This window comes from Anas acuta, chromosome 15 (genome assembly GCF_963932015.1).
Source record: "Anas acuta chromosome 15, bAnaAcu1.1, whole genome shotgun sequence".
NCBI lineage: Eukaryota > Metazoa > Chordata > Aves > Anseriformes > Anatidae > Anas > Anas acuta.
Window position 1 is genome coordinate 2753922 of NC_088993.1, and position 16171 is coordinate 2770092.

The window sequence follows — 16171 nt, forward strand, 5'->3', positions numbered from 1 at the left end:
ACATCAAGGTCCTTGATGCTTCTAGAGATATTTAAAGTGGAATTAAAATAGGTTTATATCACTTTGTTCCCAAGACATAAAAGTTATTTTATGGGTCAGGCTGAATTATGATAAAAACCAATGTCCTTCCATTGCTTTATGGCCAATCTTCATATACCAAGCAGGATTTCTCATCTTTTGGGTGGTTTGGGGGTTTTGTTTTGTTTGTTTGTTTTTGCTCTGGTGCAAAGTCTAAATACGCCTGCAGCTGGTTTTATATCCTCTGCCCAAAGTCTGCAGAGCCAAGGCTGCATGTGAAAAAATGGATTTCAGACCAGCTCTTCCATATTATTAAACTGGTGTTATACATAAACTGATAGTAATGCATACCCATCTGACCCAAACCCACTACATGTTGGAAACACAAACATTATGAATTGTTTCCTCTCTGGACAGTCTTTTTCATTCAGTCCATACTTGTTCTCATTTTGAACCTGGATCTTCGTACAACTTTCCAAAACATATGAGTAATCAGGCCTAAAAGCATATGTAGTGGAGGAGGAGATGGCATGAAGAAATAGTTAGGAGAACTGCATGTGCGGTGTTTTTTTTGATCTTTGAAGACTACTAAAAACTAAAGCTGCAGGCTATCATCTTATTTAGACCACTGAGACTAGAGACATCCTGCTTCTGGGTTATGCTATGCTACTACACGTAAGTAGACAGGAGGAAAGTATCCATGCCTCTGTGCATGTGTTCTAACCTGAAGTTGTGGCATTGGCTTTTTTAATGTATGTACACAGAAGCATGGATATTAGTTTTCGTTTTAGGTATGGCTCTGTCAAGTCCATCTTTAGGATTAATAACTTCATCAGGCTTAGGAGTAGGCCTAGGTGCAAGCTATTTGTCCTTTATGAATGTACAAAGACTACAAAAATAATAATAAATAAATAAATAAAAGCTTAAATGTTGACAATAAATAAAATTCTGCTTTGTAAGTCATATATTGAGCAGTAAGCCAGTTAGTATGTATTATTGTGAGAAATGTATTTTTCTCCTGTGCAGCTGTGTTAAGGGAAAAAAGGAATGAAAGAAAAATCAACTATCCACTCCACTGAATATAATTTCTTACAAACTACCTACAACTTGGAAACATTCATTCTTTAGGTTATTAATTTGTTTAAGGATTGGAAGGCATCAAATAGGAATGTGTGATGGGATTGCGGTCAAGTATGACTCCCATAAGTAGAATACTAAATCCATCTTATCAGACCTTGATCAAAAGGTGAGCAGAAATGCTTCTGTCAACTTCAGCAGGCTTTGCAGTTGCACTCTGTAAGGTGTGAGATCAGAAGTGAGTGTATGTAGCTTGGTGTAGCAGGGAACATGGTTATCCTGGACTTTGTTTGAAACACATCTGTTTTTCTGAATATTTGTAAAGAGTTGCATAATGTTGGCAACTTTGAAATAAACAGTTGGTTACTGCAATACAATGTAGTGTTAGTCATGATTTATCAAGCATGCAGTCCTGAAATTTGGCTATGACTGATGCCCATTCAGTATAAATCAAGCAGGGAGATGTAAGCCATCACTAGGTTACATAATCCTGAGTAAAAATACAGCAGCCAAATTTCCTGGTTTAGTTTAGAGAGACCTGGATACACAGAGTTCTTGGAAATATCTACATATGATAGAAACTGCTGAGATTTTAAGAGGGTTGTTTGCCTTTCTACGTGTATTACATCAATGGTGATGGGTAACATTGGAGTTGTACTAAAGCAATTTCTGGGATGGTAGTGGGAAGACACTTAGCATAGTTGAGAACTGGCGTATTGAATTTTCTTGCATGTGATCAGATTTAGAGATTTTAATTACATGTAGTTCATAAAATGAGAAAATGTCATTTTTGATAGTATGGATTAAAGAACTTTCATGTGGTCAACACTAACTTCCTTATGCCACATGAAGATAAAAAGGGAAGAAGATAGGGACCTGGGAAAGAAGTGAAGCAATATTGATTTATTAAAGAATTTTTCCTCTCTGTAAATAAAGAACAAGTTCTGTGCTAATCCATCATGACCTGCCATAAGTGGCCTGGAACAAACACAGCTGTGCTGTTATTGGTTGCTGGTAAGTCATTTGTTGGCTAGAGTCAAATGCAAAAAGACTAAAAGATCAATGATTTGTGCACGGCAAATGTGGCACCTGAGTAATCTTGGTGTTTTGCCTCTTAATTTCCCCCATGGGAGCATGGTAGTGATGAGAGAAGTGTGGCATCCCAACTGAAGTCACTGGGGAGATGATTACTGGAGCATGATGAGGGTATTCTAATTGTAAAAGGCTCTGAAGACTTGTTTTATTCCCTTATGCAGACTCTAACTGGGAGTTGAATTTAATGATAAATAATGAAAAACATTTTTTAAATAGGAAAATACAGAATTGGGAGAGGAGGAGGGTTTATTGACTGGTATGTATTCAAAGGGAACACTAATACTTTTTAATATTTAAATGTTTCGATGGTTGATTGTAGACATGAAAATGGTTCCTCAGTGCTATGGCCAAAATTGTGAATACTTGTACAAGAGAACTTTCATGATGGGTTAGGCTACTGGGGGAACTGAAGAGATCAGCTATTCATTTCACCAAAGCTTAAAAATAACCTGTCTGAGTGACAGTATTTTCATTTCCCCTCTCTATTTCGTCCTTTGGGATCAGACTTTAGGTATGCTATCCTAAAAAATTAAAAAAAAAAAAAAAAAAAAAAAAGTAAATAAAAGCAGGGAAGCAGGGAAGGAAATTGCTCAACTGGAAATTGCAATGTTTCTCAGGCAAAAGTTTTCAGCCCAAGTCAAGCTGAAGTAAGCAGGAGCAAACCAGCAGCAGGTTTCTTCTCTGAGAAGTCTGGCTTACAAAGAACATGGCACGCTGACTGTAGCATACCAGATAATCAAGACTGTTTAACCTGTTATTGATGTAATCCGTTAGGCTTTTATACATGTATATATTGACTTGTTACTACTATTCCTCACTGAATAACCTGAACAAGAAGAAAACCTGTGAAGCAGGAAAGAAGGGAAATAGGATAAAACTATTTCTTTCCCAGCTTATGTTGAAAAGCAGTTTGACTCGGTGGGAACAAGATTCTCAAAACCTCACATGGAGGCTCTGTTACTGAGACGATTACACAGTCCAGATAAGGAGCAAGACTCCTTTTGTCAGAAAGGCCACACATCTGCACAGAAGTGCAGGTCATTGACGTGTGAATTCCAGTCCTACCAAGCAGACTTAGTTTTCTCTTTTACTGGGTGGTACCTTGCCATGTGTTTCATTCTGAAATAAATGCTGTTTCTTGCAAAGCAAGGTAAAGCACATGGTGAATATGCAGTTGTTCTTTTGCTTGGGACACCAGAGCAGCCTGATGTTTCTTCATGCCTTAGGACCCACTCAGAAAGGAGAACTCTGCTTGTTAATAGTACTTTTTTTTTTCATTTTTTTTTCCCAGATTCAAATCTCCAGTGCATCATCAGAAATAAAAATGATTTCTGCATAGCCCAATAATATTCAAGAACAAGATCCTATTGCTGTGTGTTGTACACAAATAAAGACAATCTCTGATGTGAAAGACTAGCAATTAAAACACAAAGAAAGAAAAAAGACAGTATCATATTTTCATGATACACAATGAATGAGCAGCTGACTGCTCTGTCTAATAACACGAGTTTATTAGTGTATACAGAAGCTAGTATTGTCAGTAGTAAGGGATTACCATAACTATTGGCCCAATTTAGAAGTTTTTACCCAAAACCCAATCACAAAGCCAGGTCCAAGGCTGCAGATTCAGTCCATGAGGAGAAACAATATCCAATAATCTCTGATTACTGCAGGTCAAAGTCTAACTGTAAAGTGTCTGAATCACTTAGTGCAGATATATGACTGGCCTATAAAACAAAAAGGCTGCAGAATAAATGAAATATTGTAAAAAGCCGTCTTGTGTGGGTCATCTGAGTGGAGTTTCCTTTGCTTGTAGAGTACATGACTTGTTCCTGTGCCTTCATGAGACAGGAAGCCAAGACTTTTAAAAATCCTTAATAGAGTATAAATGAAAGCAGAAGTCTCCATGAGATCTTGTGGTGTGATGTTGAGAGATCTTGTGGTGTGATGTTGAGATATTTGGCACTATCTGAATTGCTGCTGCTGGCGGGCCCTCCACCACTCAGTGTCGCTCATTAGTTGAAGGATCAGCGGGATGCCAAAGGTCTACAGGAGGTTGCCTGCATGCTCTCAAAGGCAGTTACAAATCACATCAGCATTTAGGTCTTCTTTTTTTTTTTTTTTTTTTTTTTTTTTTTTATAGAGCATCATAGACCATAGGAGAAAAAGTAGCTTACTGTATCAGGCTTTGCAGAGTGTTTGGAAATCACAGACAGCAGGAGTGTTTCTTGTGTTAACCCTGTGCTCAGAGTTTTTTTGTTTCTACCCAGTGTCCCATCCCAATAACTTTATTTTTCTGTCATACACTTACCTGCATACATATCGTAATGTTGTGTAACTCAATGCTTCTTTTATGAAGAAACTGTGTGGCAGGTAGAGTACAGGGTGGCAGGTAGACAGGTACATAACATTTTTGGGTACTGTCATAACAAGTCTCATTTTATACTGCTGGAGATAGCTTTGAAAAGCAGTGATCCCGTAATGTTTTTGCACCTGATGCTGTTACAAACAAGAATAATTTTCCTCCCTTTATCTAGTAGCACACATCAGTCCTACAGCTGAGTTTGTCCCAGCTTCACTCACAGGTCCCACAACTGGACTAGATGCACATGAACAGGAGTGCAGGAGGGCCTGATTCAGCTGTGCCTGCAGAGCTCTGTAGGAGGCATTTTCAGTGGGATTAGCAGGCCTAATAAGCCATGAAAAGCAAACTCCTGGATAAAACTTTGAGGCTCAGCAGAACCCCACTGAAGCCACTGGCGTTTTGCTTGCTCAAGGACATCTGAATTTGACTGAAATGTTTCTTTACACGAGCAAGCATGCCTATAATGCATGTGCCTAGAGGTGATCAGTAATATGGACAGAGATAGATACAAAATCTCTGATTCCAACTTAAGCAGCAATGTCCTTTCTTGCTTGACCAGATTTTTTCAAAAGGCACATCTCTCCCCACACTCTTCTAATTTGTAGACAAAAAAAAAATAAATCAAACCACCTACTCCCATGTTGTAAGGACTGACTGTTCGAGTTTAAAGCATTTGAAGTGCTAAATATAATATTTGCAGTTCTGCAGCTCAGCTATTGGAGGATTCAATAGTTGTTTGAATACCAGTAATCTCGTGGGACCCTGGCCAGGGAAGACTTCATTTAGTTTGTGTGGGAGTAGGATGCACAGAACTCCCAAAAATGGGTCTTCTAGCTTCTCTGCTAAATTATCCACCTATGTAAAGGAGATAATAAATTTCTATTCCATTACAAGCATGGAATTAAGACCATCTCTTCGGGGATCACAATATTGCCAGTTCTTTAAAATCTTCTTATTAGTTTGTCCTGAGTAAACAGGACGTGACAGTAAGCTGGGGAAGTTAACAGAGTAATTCCTGTTTGTAGGAACTAAGGACTAGTTTATCAGTTTCAGGGGATGATGTCTGTGTTTTCTCTTCTGAAATGCTTTTTTTTCTAGTTCAAGGAAAGTAAGAGTGGTGTCCTATTCACACTGTAAGCATGCAATGAAATGTCTTTTTTCCCCAGGAAAATTACACAAGAAAGAGGTGTTTGTCATGAAGTTTTAACAAAATATTTAGAATGAAACACTACTGAAATACTAAAGAATGAGCGGTCTAACAGACCAGTTCTGGATTAACAGACATAACATGGCCTTATCACCTCCAGCTGCCTGGCTGGCATGTGCCAGAAGCAGGGGCAGGGGGGGTAGGGCTGTGCGTGAGCCTGAATGTCACCTCTCACCATCCCAGCCACTGTCTGTCCAAAATCACCTCCATCAAGGGCAAGCGCTGAACTGGGACCCCTTTATCAAGGGCTAGCTAGGAGGGTAACGTTGGGAGGAGCACAGTTAAAACCCCATCCCATGCAGCCCCAACAGGTCATTAAACAGGTCATTGGATAGGCTGGACCGATGGGCCAGCTGTATGAAGTTCAACAAGGCCAAGTGCCAGGTCCTGCACCTGGGGCACAACAACCCCAAGCAGAGCTACAGGCTGGGAGATGAGTGGTTGGAGAGCTGCCAGGCAGAGAAGGACCTGGGAGTGATGGTGGACAGTCGGCTGAATATGAGCCAGCAGTGTGCTCAGGTGGCCAAGAAGGCCAACGGCATCCTGGCTTGTATCAGAAACAGTGTGACCAGCAGGGCTAGGGAGGTGATCGTCCCCCTGTACTCAGCTCTGGTGAGGCCGCACCTCGAGTACTGTGTTCAGTTTTGGGCCCCTCGCTATAAGAAGGACATCGAGGTGCTTGAGCGAGTCCAGAGAAGGGCAACAAAGCTGGTCTGGAGAACAAGTCCTACGAGGAGCGGCTGAAGGAGCTGGGCTTGTTCAGCCTGGAGAAAAGGAGGCTCAGGGGCGACCTTATCGTTCTTTATAAGTACCTTAAAGGAGGCTGTAGTGAGGTGGGGGTTGGCCTGTTCTCCCACGTGCCTGGTGACAGGATGAGGGGGAATGGGCTTAAGTTGCGCCAGGGGAGGTTTAGGTTAGATGTTAGGAAGAACTTCTTTACTGAAAGGGTTGTTAGGCATTGGAACAGGCTGCCCAGGGAGGTGGTGGAGTCACCATCCCTGGAGGTCTTTAAAAGACGTTTAGATGTTGAACTTAGGGATATGGTTTAGTGGAGGACTGGTTAGTGTTAAGTCAGAGGTTGGACTCAGTGATCTTGGAGGTCTCTTCCAACCTAGACAATTCTGTGATTCTGTGCAACCTCTCCACTATGCTCTATAAAGAGAGAGCGCTGGGCCCTGTAGGGTCGATGTGTACTGAAGGAATCTGAAGGACTCTTTCCCATGTTTGACCCCATTTTTCAATACCTCCCTGCAGCATAAGAGAGATGTTACTAACGCTTCCTGTTGCTGTTGTTTGTAGGGTACTGAGGACTTTAAGTGGCATTGGAGCTGGGACTCAGGCTTCAAGTGCTATTTAAAGACCCAAATATATCAATTTTGTTTGAGACGCAAGGACAGGGGAAGACTGGTGTTGCAGAGACTGGAAACACACTTGGATGGGGCAATTCTCTGAGTTGCTATGGTGAGAGTATGTCCTGCTGTGCTCTGTTGTAACAGTCTTGGAAATACAATGGTTATAGTCTGTTCCAGTGTGGATTTATGAGGATGTTGGAGAGCTTACTCCAGAACATATTCCCCCCCACCCCCCCAGCTATAGTCCGTTGTTGTCAGCAAATGTTCTGTAACTCTTCCCGTATTTTACTCTTGGGAATAGAACAGAAACAGACCCTTGAATCCATCCAATAAACATGGAAATGGGATATGTTTCCTTTCTTTAAAAAAAAATAAAAAAAATTCCCCCTGTATTTTCTTTGCATTTGACTCCACATTTGAAGTTCTGGTTCTGGCTTTGCAGCTCTAGGCAGTTTGGGTCATCTCTGCCTACTTTTAGCTTTTAAGCTCACCCCTATTTCATTTCCTGGGAGATGGGGGCAGTGAAAAAACAAAGCCACATTTAACCAAAGTTAGGGCAGTCACCTGGTCCTCTCCCATATAAACTTAACCCCGGTTTCTCTTATGTCAGCATTTACAATCATGTACCCCATAGCAAACTAGATCAGCTTGAAAACTACTTGTTTTATCTTATTGTGCTTGAAAAATACTAGTTTTCAGTCCGATCGGTTCCCTGAACTGGCTCACTGCTCACATGTGATGTGGAGGTGGTGAGACACATCCTGGTGACAGAGCAGGCTTGAATCAATGTCATGTCATTAAGAAACGACAGCCAAATATTGTGGTTTAAATTGTTCTTTTCTTTTGTAGGTGGAATATTAGCTAACTTACCCCTTCTCCTTTGGATTGTATTTTGGGGAGGAAACAGAGGAAAGAGAAGGGAGAGAGTTTTTTTTAGACATTGGCCTTTGCTAAGGAGAAATTATTTGCTCAGATGATGGGGAAAATTATAAATGCATAATCATAAATGCATACAACCATAAGTACAACATGTAGAATGAACAAGTATGCTTAAACAACTCAGTTCAAATTTATTGTTAATTCTCTGTGTCCCCATTAGGAGCACAGCTGCAGAAGGCTGTGTCAGCATGCTGCCAGCCCCATGGGTATGTGTCTTTGCCATCCAGGAAACTCCCAATCTCCATTAAAATACCCTTGTGCAAAACCAGGAAGGTCTGCTGGAAGCCCAGGGCATGGCAGCCTGCAGGACCTGGAGGGGCTGATCACACTGGAAATTTTTGTGCTTTGTAACATCTGAAGGGTTTATTTGGTTTTCTTTGCCAGCTTAACTCTGTCAGAGTTTTGAAGAGCCTGCACCTGACCACTCCTGGCAGGACAAGTTTGGTAGCTTCATGTTTACTATGAGTAAAACCTGGCTCAAAGGTACCTGTGACGTGTTTTCAGTGGCACCCATTTGGTCTTGTTAGATATTTTGTGAGTTAGCTTTGGATTTGGGGTTTTCTTAGACCAAATCATCACAGAGGAGTAGCAATGTGATCAGGTGTTTAATATACTTCTCTGCCTGCTGTGAATTCCTCTAGTTCTTTTTCTGAAGCTTTGCTGCTCTTGCTCTTTTTTTATTTTTTTTAATTGAATTGTTCCAGTCCACATGGCACATCATGTTTTCCCTTAAAAAGGAGTGTTTGTATTCATTTCTCTTGTCTAGCAGCAGTGTGCCAGGTCCTTAGCTGTGAATCAGTGGGGAAAAAAAAAATAATATATATATATATTACTATATATGTATATATGGGTAAAGAAATACCTCGTCTAGAACAGGTTTAGTATCTTGACTCATGATGTGCCACAGTTGGTAACACTAAGTGTGTTTGGAATGAGGATGGTGCAGGAGATTTGTTTCGATATACAGATACTTAACTACTTTGAAAAATAAGAGGAAAAAAAAAAAAGGAAGAAGTTAATCTGTTTGAAATAGTAATATGTTTCTCTGAATAGCCTAGAAACATCACATTGAGTTAGAGATGGGAAAACAGGAGATATATTGATGTTTTTTCGTTTTGAAGGCTTAATACTGCAAATACATTTTTTATAGCTGTTCTACCTGAATTCATGACTGTTAGATTATTCTTTGGCTTTATCTTAGTGTAGAATATTTTTAATATGCACAGCTCCAGAGTTCAGCAACAGTAATCAAATAATTACATATGCCATTAGTTGAGTTATTACACCAATCTCAGTGTATTTCAATGGATAATAATCTAATAAAATTAGCATTTAACTTCTGGAGTCCTCTTCTATGCTCTGAAATGAAAATCAAACAAAAGTGCTACTCTTAACTTCCCTCATTAAGAAACTCCAGCCTTGGTTAACAAGATCTGAAAATTTAGAACTTATTTGCCTAAATTACAAGCTGTGATGACTTTCAGTAGAGGACACAGAATTAAAAAATAGAAGAGAAACTCCACATTTAAACAGACTGTGCATGGGAGAGGAGAACTGAGCAGTGATTCCTCCTTCCCTGGTGTAGAAGAAAGGTCAAGTAGTTATCTTCATCAGACCTTTGAGTGGCAGGAAGTGTCACACAGGGAGCTCGTAAAAGGAGAAAGGAGAAACAGTAAGCAGTTGCTGTCCTTCCCTGACACTTGTCTTTCAAAGAGGTTGCTCATCAGAGAGAGCAGGAAGGCAGTAAATCCAAAGTATTGGGAAACAACAACAAAAGAAAAGAAAGAATTGGATGCCAAAGGGACTGTTAGTGTTCTCCTCTAGTGTCTTGGTTAATTCTTCTGCACTGATTTTCCCTGGGGGTGTTTTCAGTTGGAAGACTAGAATTTGGGAAGAAGCATAATGAGGAGATTTTCGTCTCTTTCTGGTCCTTTTTGCATGTTCCATATTAGCTGTGCCCATGTTACTGGTGGAGGCCCAAATCCAGCGAAGATGATGGTTAGCCCTTACAATGACCTTTGCTCTTTGCAACTCTGTCTTTGCTTTACATGGAGTAAGTCATGTAGTTTACAATAAATCACTCCTTAATCTGTAGCCACTGACAGCAGGGATTTGTGCTGTACCACATCTGAACCAGTTTTGAATTCATATTGTCTTTCTCAAACAGACTGGGAACAATGCTGTACCGAGACACAAGGCAGTAGCGGCAGAGCAATAACATCTCGTTAGGTCCAGACATTGCTGAAGCAGTCTGAGACATTGTCTCTCACCTTACCCAGTCATCTGAGCATTCATATCCTTCACCCATGCACACAGTAAAAAGTCAAAATGTTTAATGTGTATGGCATCCACTGAGGACAGAAGTTGGGACAGTGAACCTAGCGCTGAAGCAGATGAGGAACACCCTCTCCATCCATTCCTCCCACCCTGCTGTGGGGTTGCCATCCTCTGGCTTGAGAGTGCTGCAGCTGTTTTGGCAGTGAATGTTTGCATATGTTAGAAAAAATACACCTGATCATCCAAAGGCGACTGAAACAACGAAGAATTTCACTGCAAATAAAAGGACTGGATTCTTTGGTAGCCAATGGACACAGTGGTCTGGGTATTTTCTGACTTAGGAATCCCTTAAGTTCCCACTATAAAAACTACATGAGCAGGTCAGAGCAAAGGTCTGGTCAGGTTAATATCTTCCTCAAGCAGCGAGGCAAGGACAGAGCAGCTCTGCCCTGGGGCACATTCCCAAGCTCCAGCAAGCTGCGGTTTGTGGACTTTCCAAGTCCAACGTTTCATCCATTTCTAATAATGACTCTTTGTTAATTAATACTGCTCATCTGTCCCTTTATGAATAAAAACAAAGCTGCTGGGGAATGATATATTATGGGATCATTTTCAGCAAATTGCACTGTACATAGCTTTCTTCCTTCTGCCTGGCTGGGAGCGTGCGGCACTTTGTGCTCCAGAAGGACACGGTTAGGTGAAGTGACCAGACACTTTGCTCTTCCCATAACAGAACTTGGGGCTGAAGTTCTCTGCTCAGTGCCAAGTGGAAAATCAGGCAGATTTTCATAATAGTGTTTCAGGTAAGCAGGGAAAAATAAATTGGAATTCTCAGTCAAGCCTTCCGTTGAAGCACTGCCCTGTTTCTGGGTATAAATCCCTTCTCATTCTCATCCCTGTTCTCGGATATGGTTCTTCACTTCCCATGCAGTGTTGTTGTGTGCTACTAAGGGGAGGTTTTGTTCCACTTCAGAGGTGGCAAAGTGAAAATCATAAATATGCAGGGAAGAACTCTTTGAGATGCTTCAGGATTTAAAAGTCTATGAATTTGCAAGTTCTTATTAGCATAATTTCTTTTTATGGTATATATTGTATCAAATATGGTATTTTCACATTCAAAATTTGACACATAAGGTTTTTCCAACTGGAACAGAAAGATGGCATCAGTCATCTGTATTTAAAATCTGAACAGAGAAAGTTGCATATAGGAACTGCCATTAGATAATGAGAGGGAAGATGTGTTTCCTACTGATCATCAAAGTGTGGCCCTGAGCAAGTCCCCAAATCTTTCTGTGCCTCGGCCTGTGGTTGAGACACAATTAACATGTGTGTTTTATCAGTGAGGATGCTGTGCAAGTTATTTAATGAACACTTGCAAAATGATTTGTTGCATTTGAATGAAAAAGGCTGTGTAATTGCAAAGCATTGCTGTATTGTATAATTGTATATGTTGCAGGAGGTGTATAACAAGCCACTTGCTTGCTGCTTACTGATGAACAAGTGTTCTTTTAAGTGCCAGAAGGAAAATCCTGTTATGCTGAAGTGCAGTGTGGATACTCTGCTTTTCTGGGCAGTTTATGCTTCCTTGTGTAAAACTCCCCACTGTGCACAAAGCAGATTTTCCTAATGGTGTCTTCTGACTTGAAATGATTAGAGTTGAAATTCAAGAAGTTGGAATTTGATCCAACTTGAAATCTTGAAATGAGATCTTGAAATTCAAGGGTTGGACTTGATGATCCTTAAGGGTCCCTCCCAACTCAGGATATTCTATGATTCTATGATTATTTAAGCAGATAAAAAAAGTGTGGAAGACAGTAACTTCCATTTCAACAGCCTGGAGAAAATGCTAAGCTTCAAGCTGTTCCATCAGGATCGACACCCTGCCTCTGGAGTATCTTTTTCCACAGGAGCACAGTCCTTGCATGCATGATGTTAGTCCGCTGTGCTCCTGACACGTGCAGCTGGCAGGTCAGGTCTGTGGATGTCTGGTTTATCTGCCCCACAGTGCTGAGCCCTTCTGAACAAACGTGCACGACAATGAGGAACTCAGTTGCTTTGTGTCACATGAGCCAGCATCCCCACCTCTTGTCTTCCCTGTACCAGCTTTGACCTGGGGCTGCTGCCTTCACCGATTGCTGGTTCCTGAAGTACCCCACATGCACCCCTAGCCAGGGTTTTTTCCTGCTGCATGTGTAAATAAAACAACTCTTTTTTTTTTTTTTTTTTTTTTTTTTTTGGAGGGGGGGGCATTGCACCAGAATCTGTGAACTGCAGCAGTGCAGAGAAGCAGCGGTTCAGCTTTTCCTTTTGCCACTGGGTTTCCTACCAAGTATGTGCCTTTATGCGGAGTGTTTCCATTCCAAAACTTGACTGGATGCATCAGTATGCAGTAACTACAAGCACAAAAGTGTTTGTGCTTCGGCATGTCACTTGAAGCATGAAGTAGTTACTATTAAAGTCTGTAGAAAGCAGCCCAAGGAGCAGCCCATGCTAAGGAGATGAATTCTCACCGACTGCCCTCTTCCCCTTTTTAGTCAAGCTTCCTGCTCACCTTGTGATTCTTGGTTCCCCGCCTGGACAGGAAAGGCCACTCTCCTGCCCCATAGGTGCTCAGGGGGCCTAGGAGTGCTGGAGCATGGGGCAGGTTGGTGTGCATACAGCGAGTGGGAGATCCTCGCTGGAGCCTGTATACAGCTGCTTGCCTTTTGAAAGCACAGCAGAATGCATGTGTGCATGTAGCTGTTTATACTGGACTGCTGCAGAGGTTGTTTCGTATGTTTGTCAGTCAGGAATAAAGAAGGAATTGAATCTGGCAGCACGCAGAGCTGCAGCACATGCACAATAGGTGTGACTGCATGTGCATGATGGGATGGGATCTGCCAAAATCCTGAAAAAAATAAGGAAAAGTATCGCGAGCTTAATTGTTCACAAGCATTTCTGTGTTCACAGAGCAATCGAACACAGAGGAGTGTTGGGTGCTTCTGCAGCTTAACACAGCTGTGACTCCAGCATGACAGTCTGAGAGGTGCTTTACACAATATGGTGTCAAAAATCACAAATCTTTGAGCTTTTCTGTGACTAAATGTGTGTCTTGGACACTTTATCCATTGGGCTCAGAGGCTGTTCACAGAGAAGTGCCAAATTCCCAAAGCCCATTCTGGTGAGGATGTTTTGGGCTTTGGATATACAGGTGACAAAACTTCAAACTCCTTTCTGTGCTCTAGGACATCTCCAGGTCTTCACCTGCTCTGCAGGAAAGGGTTTTTCTGCAGTACATGCACGTGTCTTTGTGGCTGAGAAGTCCTGCACCGATGTGTGACAGCCCCAGGGAAGGGGTACACCGAGCATCCCTGCTAGCATGGGCCCCAAGCATCACAGCATTGTAGTGCAAGAGAAAAACCCAAAGTGAAGAAGCACCAGAAAGGTAGTGAGCTGGAAAAAAAAACAGGCTCATCAGTGGGCAAAACTCTTAGTTTCTTCCAAGAGAAAATAAATCCAGAAAAGCATTTCAGATTTGTTCTTTCTGCATGTGGAGCTAATTTTTTAGGCCAACTGAACAAAATGTTTGTCTAGAGAGCTCAAGAAAGAGGAACAAAAGTAAACTATAAATATTCAGCTCTTGATTTCAGGTTTTAATAAATGATGAGCACTAGGAAAAGTGTTTTTTCTTTCAAATATCAAATGACTTGGTTCATTTTATAATTTGGTTATATAGTGCTTGTCACTTTCCATCTGCATACAATACAACAGTCCCTGGCAACACCCTAAGGTGAGAAATCCCAAAGGAATTGGGTCCAAGAGTCTAATGAGAATCAACCACTCCCCCGTGAATGCTGAAAGCTGTATCTGTACCTCTGCATCTGTATCTATACAGCTATGGCTATAAATAAAACCTCCTGCACAGGAAGGTCTGATCTGAGACATGACGCTCAAAGTTACTTGACCTACTTAAAAACTGCTCACAAGTCTGGTGAGACTGTGTTTCAGACACACATCACGTTTACCCAGGTGCTCTCTGGCAGGCAGGCTGCTTGAAGATTCGGCTGGCGGCCCACCCAGTATCACGAGCACCGATTGAAAATCTTGAGATATGCACACCTTCTGCCCTGAGGGAAGTTCCTGTGAAACCAAAGCAGACATGGGCCAGTGTAAATTTTTGATGTTAAACTTTACTAATGTTTACCAAGCAGCACACATGGCTACATGGTGCAGTTTATTGGCACCACCTGAGCGTGCCTAATTCGATTAACAACAGAATAGCTGTGACATGTTGGCTCAGACCATGCTCCTGAGCACGCTGCTAGGATAAACAAGAAATGATTATTATGTCAGTTTAAAAGTCGCCCATTGTCTTTAAATTTACTGAGGCTGGATAGATAAGAATATGAGAGCGCTGAGCTTGCTCTGGGTCCTGGAGTATTCAAACTATTTAGTAGGAACTCAAGGAAGGAAATAATGCAGACTCCAACTAGTGCACAGACAGCCGATGGAGAGAAAAGGATTCAGCTGATCATCTGCTTGTGTTATTCCACAGGATGCAGAACATGCCATTCACCATAAATTCGATGCACCGTATCAGTGGCAGAAAGTCCCTCCACCTTGCAAGCTGCTAACTGCGGGAGAAGAGCAGCCTTAGCTGAGTAAACTCTGCTCTGAAGGTAAGCAGTTGGTGGGTACTGTCCCACTGCCAGGTCCTTGGTGTCTGGAGCAAGTGGTTCCTCTGGGAAAGAGCACTGGCAATTGCACAGTTCATGCTATATTTTGGGGAGATTTTTGTTCAAACAGACCATTGTCAGAGGTACATTCTGTACTCCAGATAACACCTTACCCAGTGTCTGATGCAAATTTTGCAAGCTTGCAGGCAGCATGTGAAGAGGAGAGGGCTGGCTGTTGCCCCTGGCAGATGTTCCCTCTCCATCTCAGCAGCTGCAGGGTCGGAACAGCCCAGAGGGGGAATTGCTGGGACTGGACTCCTTGACAGCCACTGCTGGGGAAGCCACCCCTGCTGGTGACATCCCTTGGGACACGACGAGGGAATGCCACTACCCAGCAGGATCAGGAGCAGAGCCCCCTGTCCTGGTGGGATGTCCCACACCATCTGTGAGGAGTGTGACAATATCCTAACAGATCCTGCCCCCATTGACCTCACAGTTAAATCATCAGGCTGCTTTATCTTGGGAAACAGACCAGCAGCATCTTATATCTAACACCTAGCCCCTCCTTTGTGCTGCCATTAGTGCTCATCCAACCACCCGTGTGATGAGTGGATTCACCATCAGGAGGAAGTTCTTCACAGAGAGGGTGGTTGCACACTGGAACAGGCTCCCCAGGGAAGTGGTCACTGCACCGAGCCTGACTGAATTTAAGAAGAGATTGGACTGTGCACTTAGTCACATGGTCTGAACTTTTGGGTAGACCTGTGCGGTGTCAAGAGTTGGACTTGATGATCCTTAAGGGTCCCTTACAACTCAGGATATTCTATGATTCTATGACCAGTGCCCGCCAGCCTCCTTACTTCAAGGCAGCCACCAGGAGCAGCAGATGCATGCACAGGGCAGCCTCCTGACACCTCTAATCTGGGGTGGCTCTGCTCACACACCCACAGGCCTCTATTTCAGTTAGGAGTCAGTAAAATGTAGTTAACCTTCTCCTTATGTGTGGATCTCCTATTCAGATGGTCAGTCCTATGAGGTGCTATAGCTCACTTCAGCATAAGTGTCTTGCATGGTGTTGGCCTCAGTCTTGGGCGGTCCCTCTGGGTGTCACTGCAGCACTCCACAGGGGAGTCAGAACAGCTCCCCAGAAAGAAGTAGACTGCACAAAGCCACCTAACAAAATAGA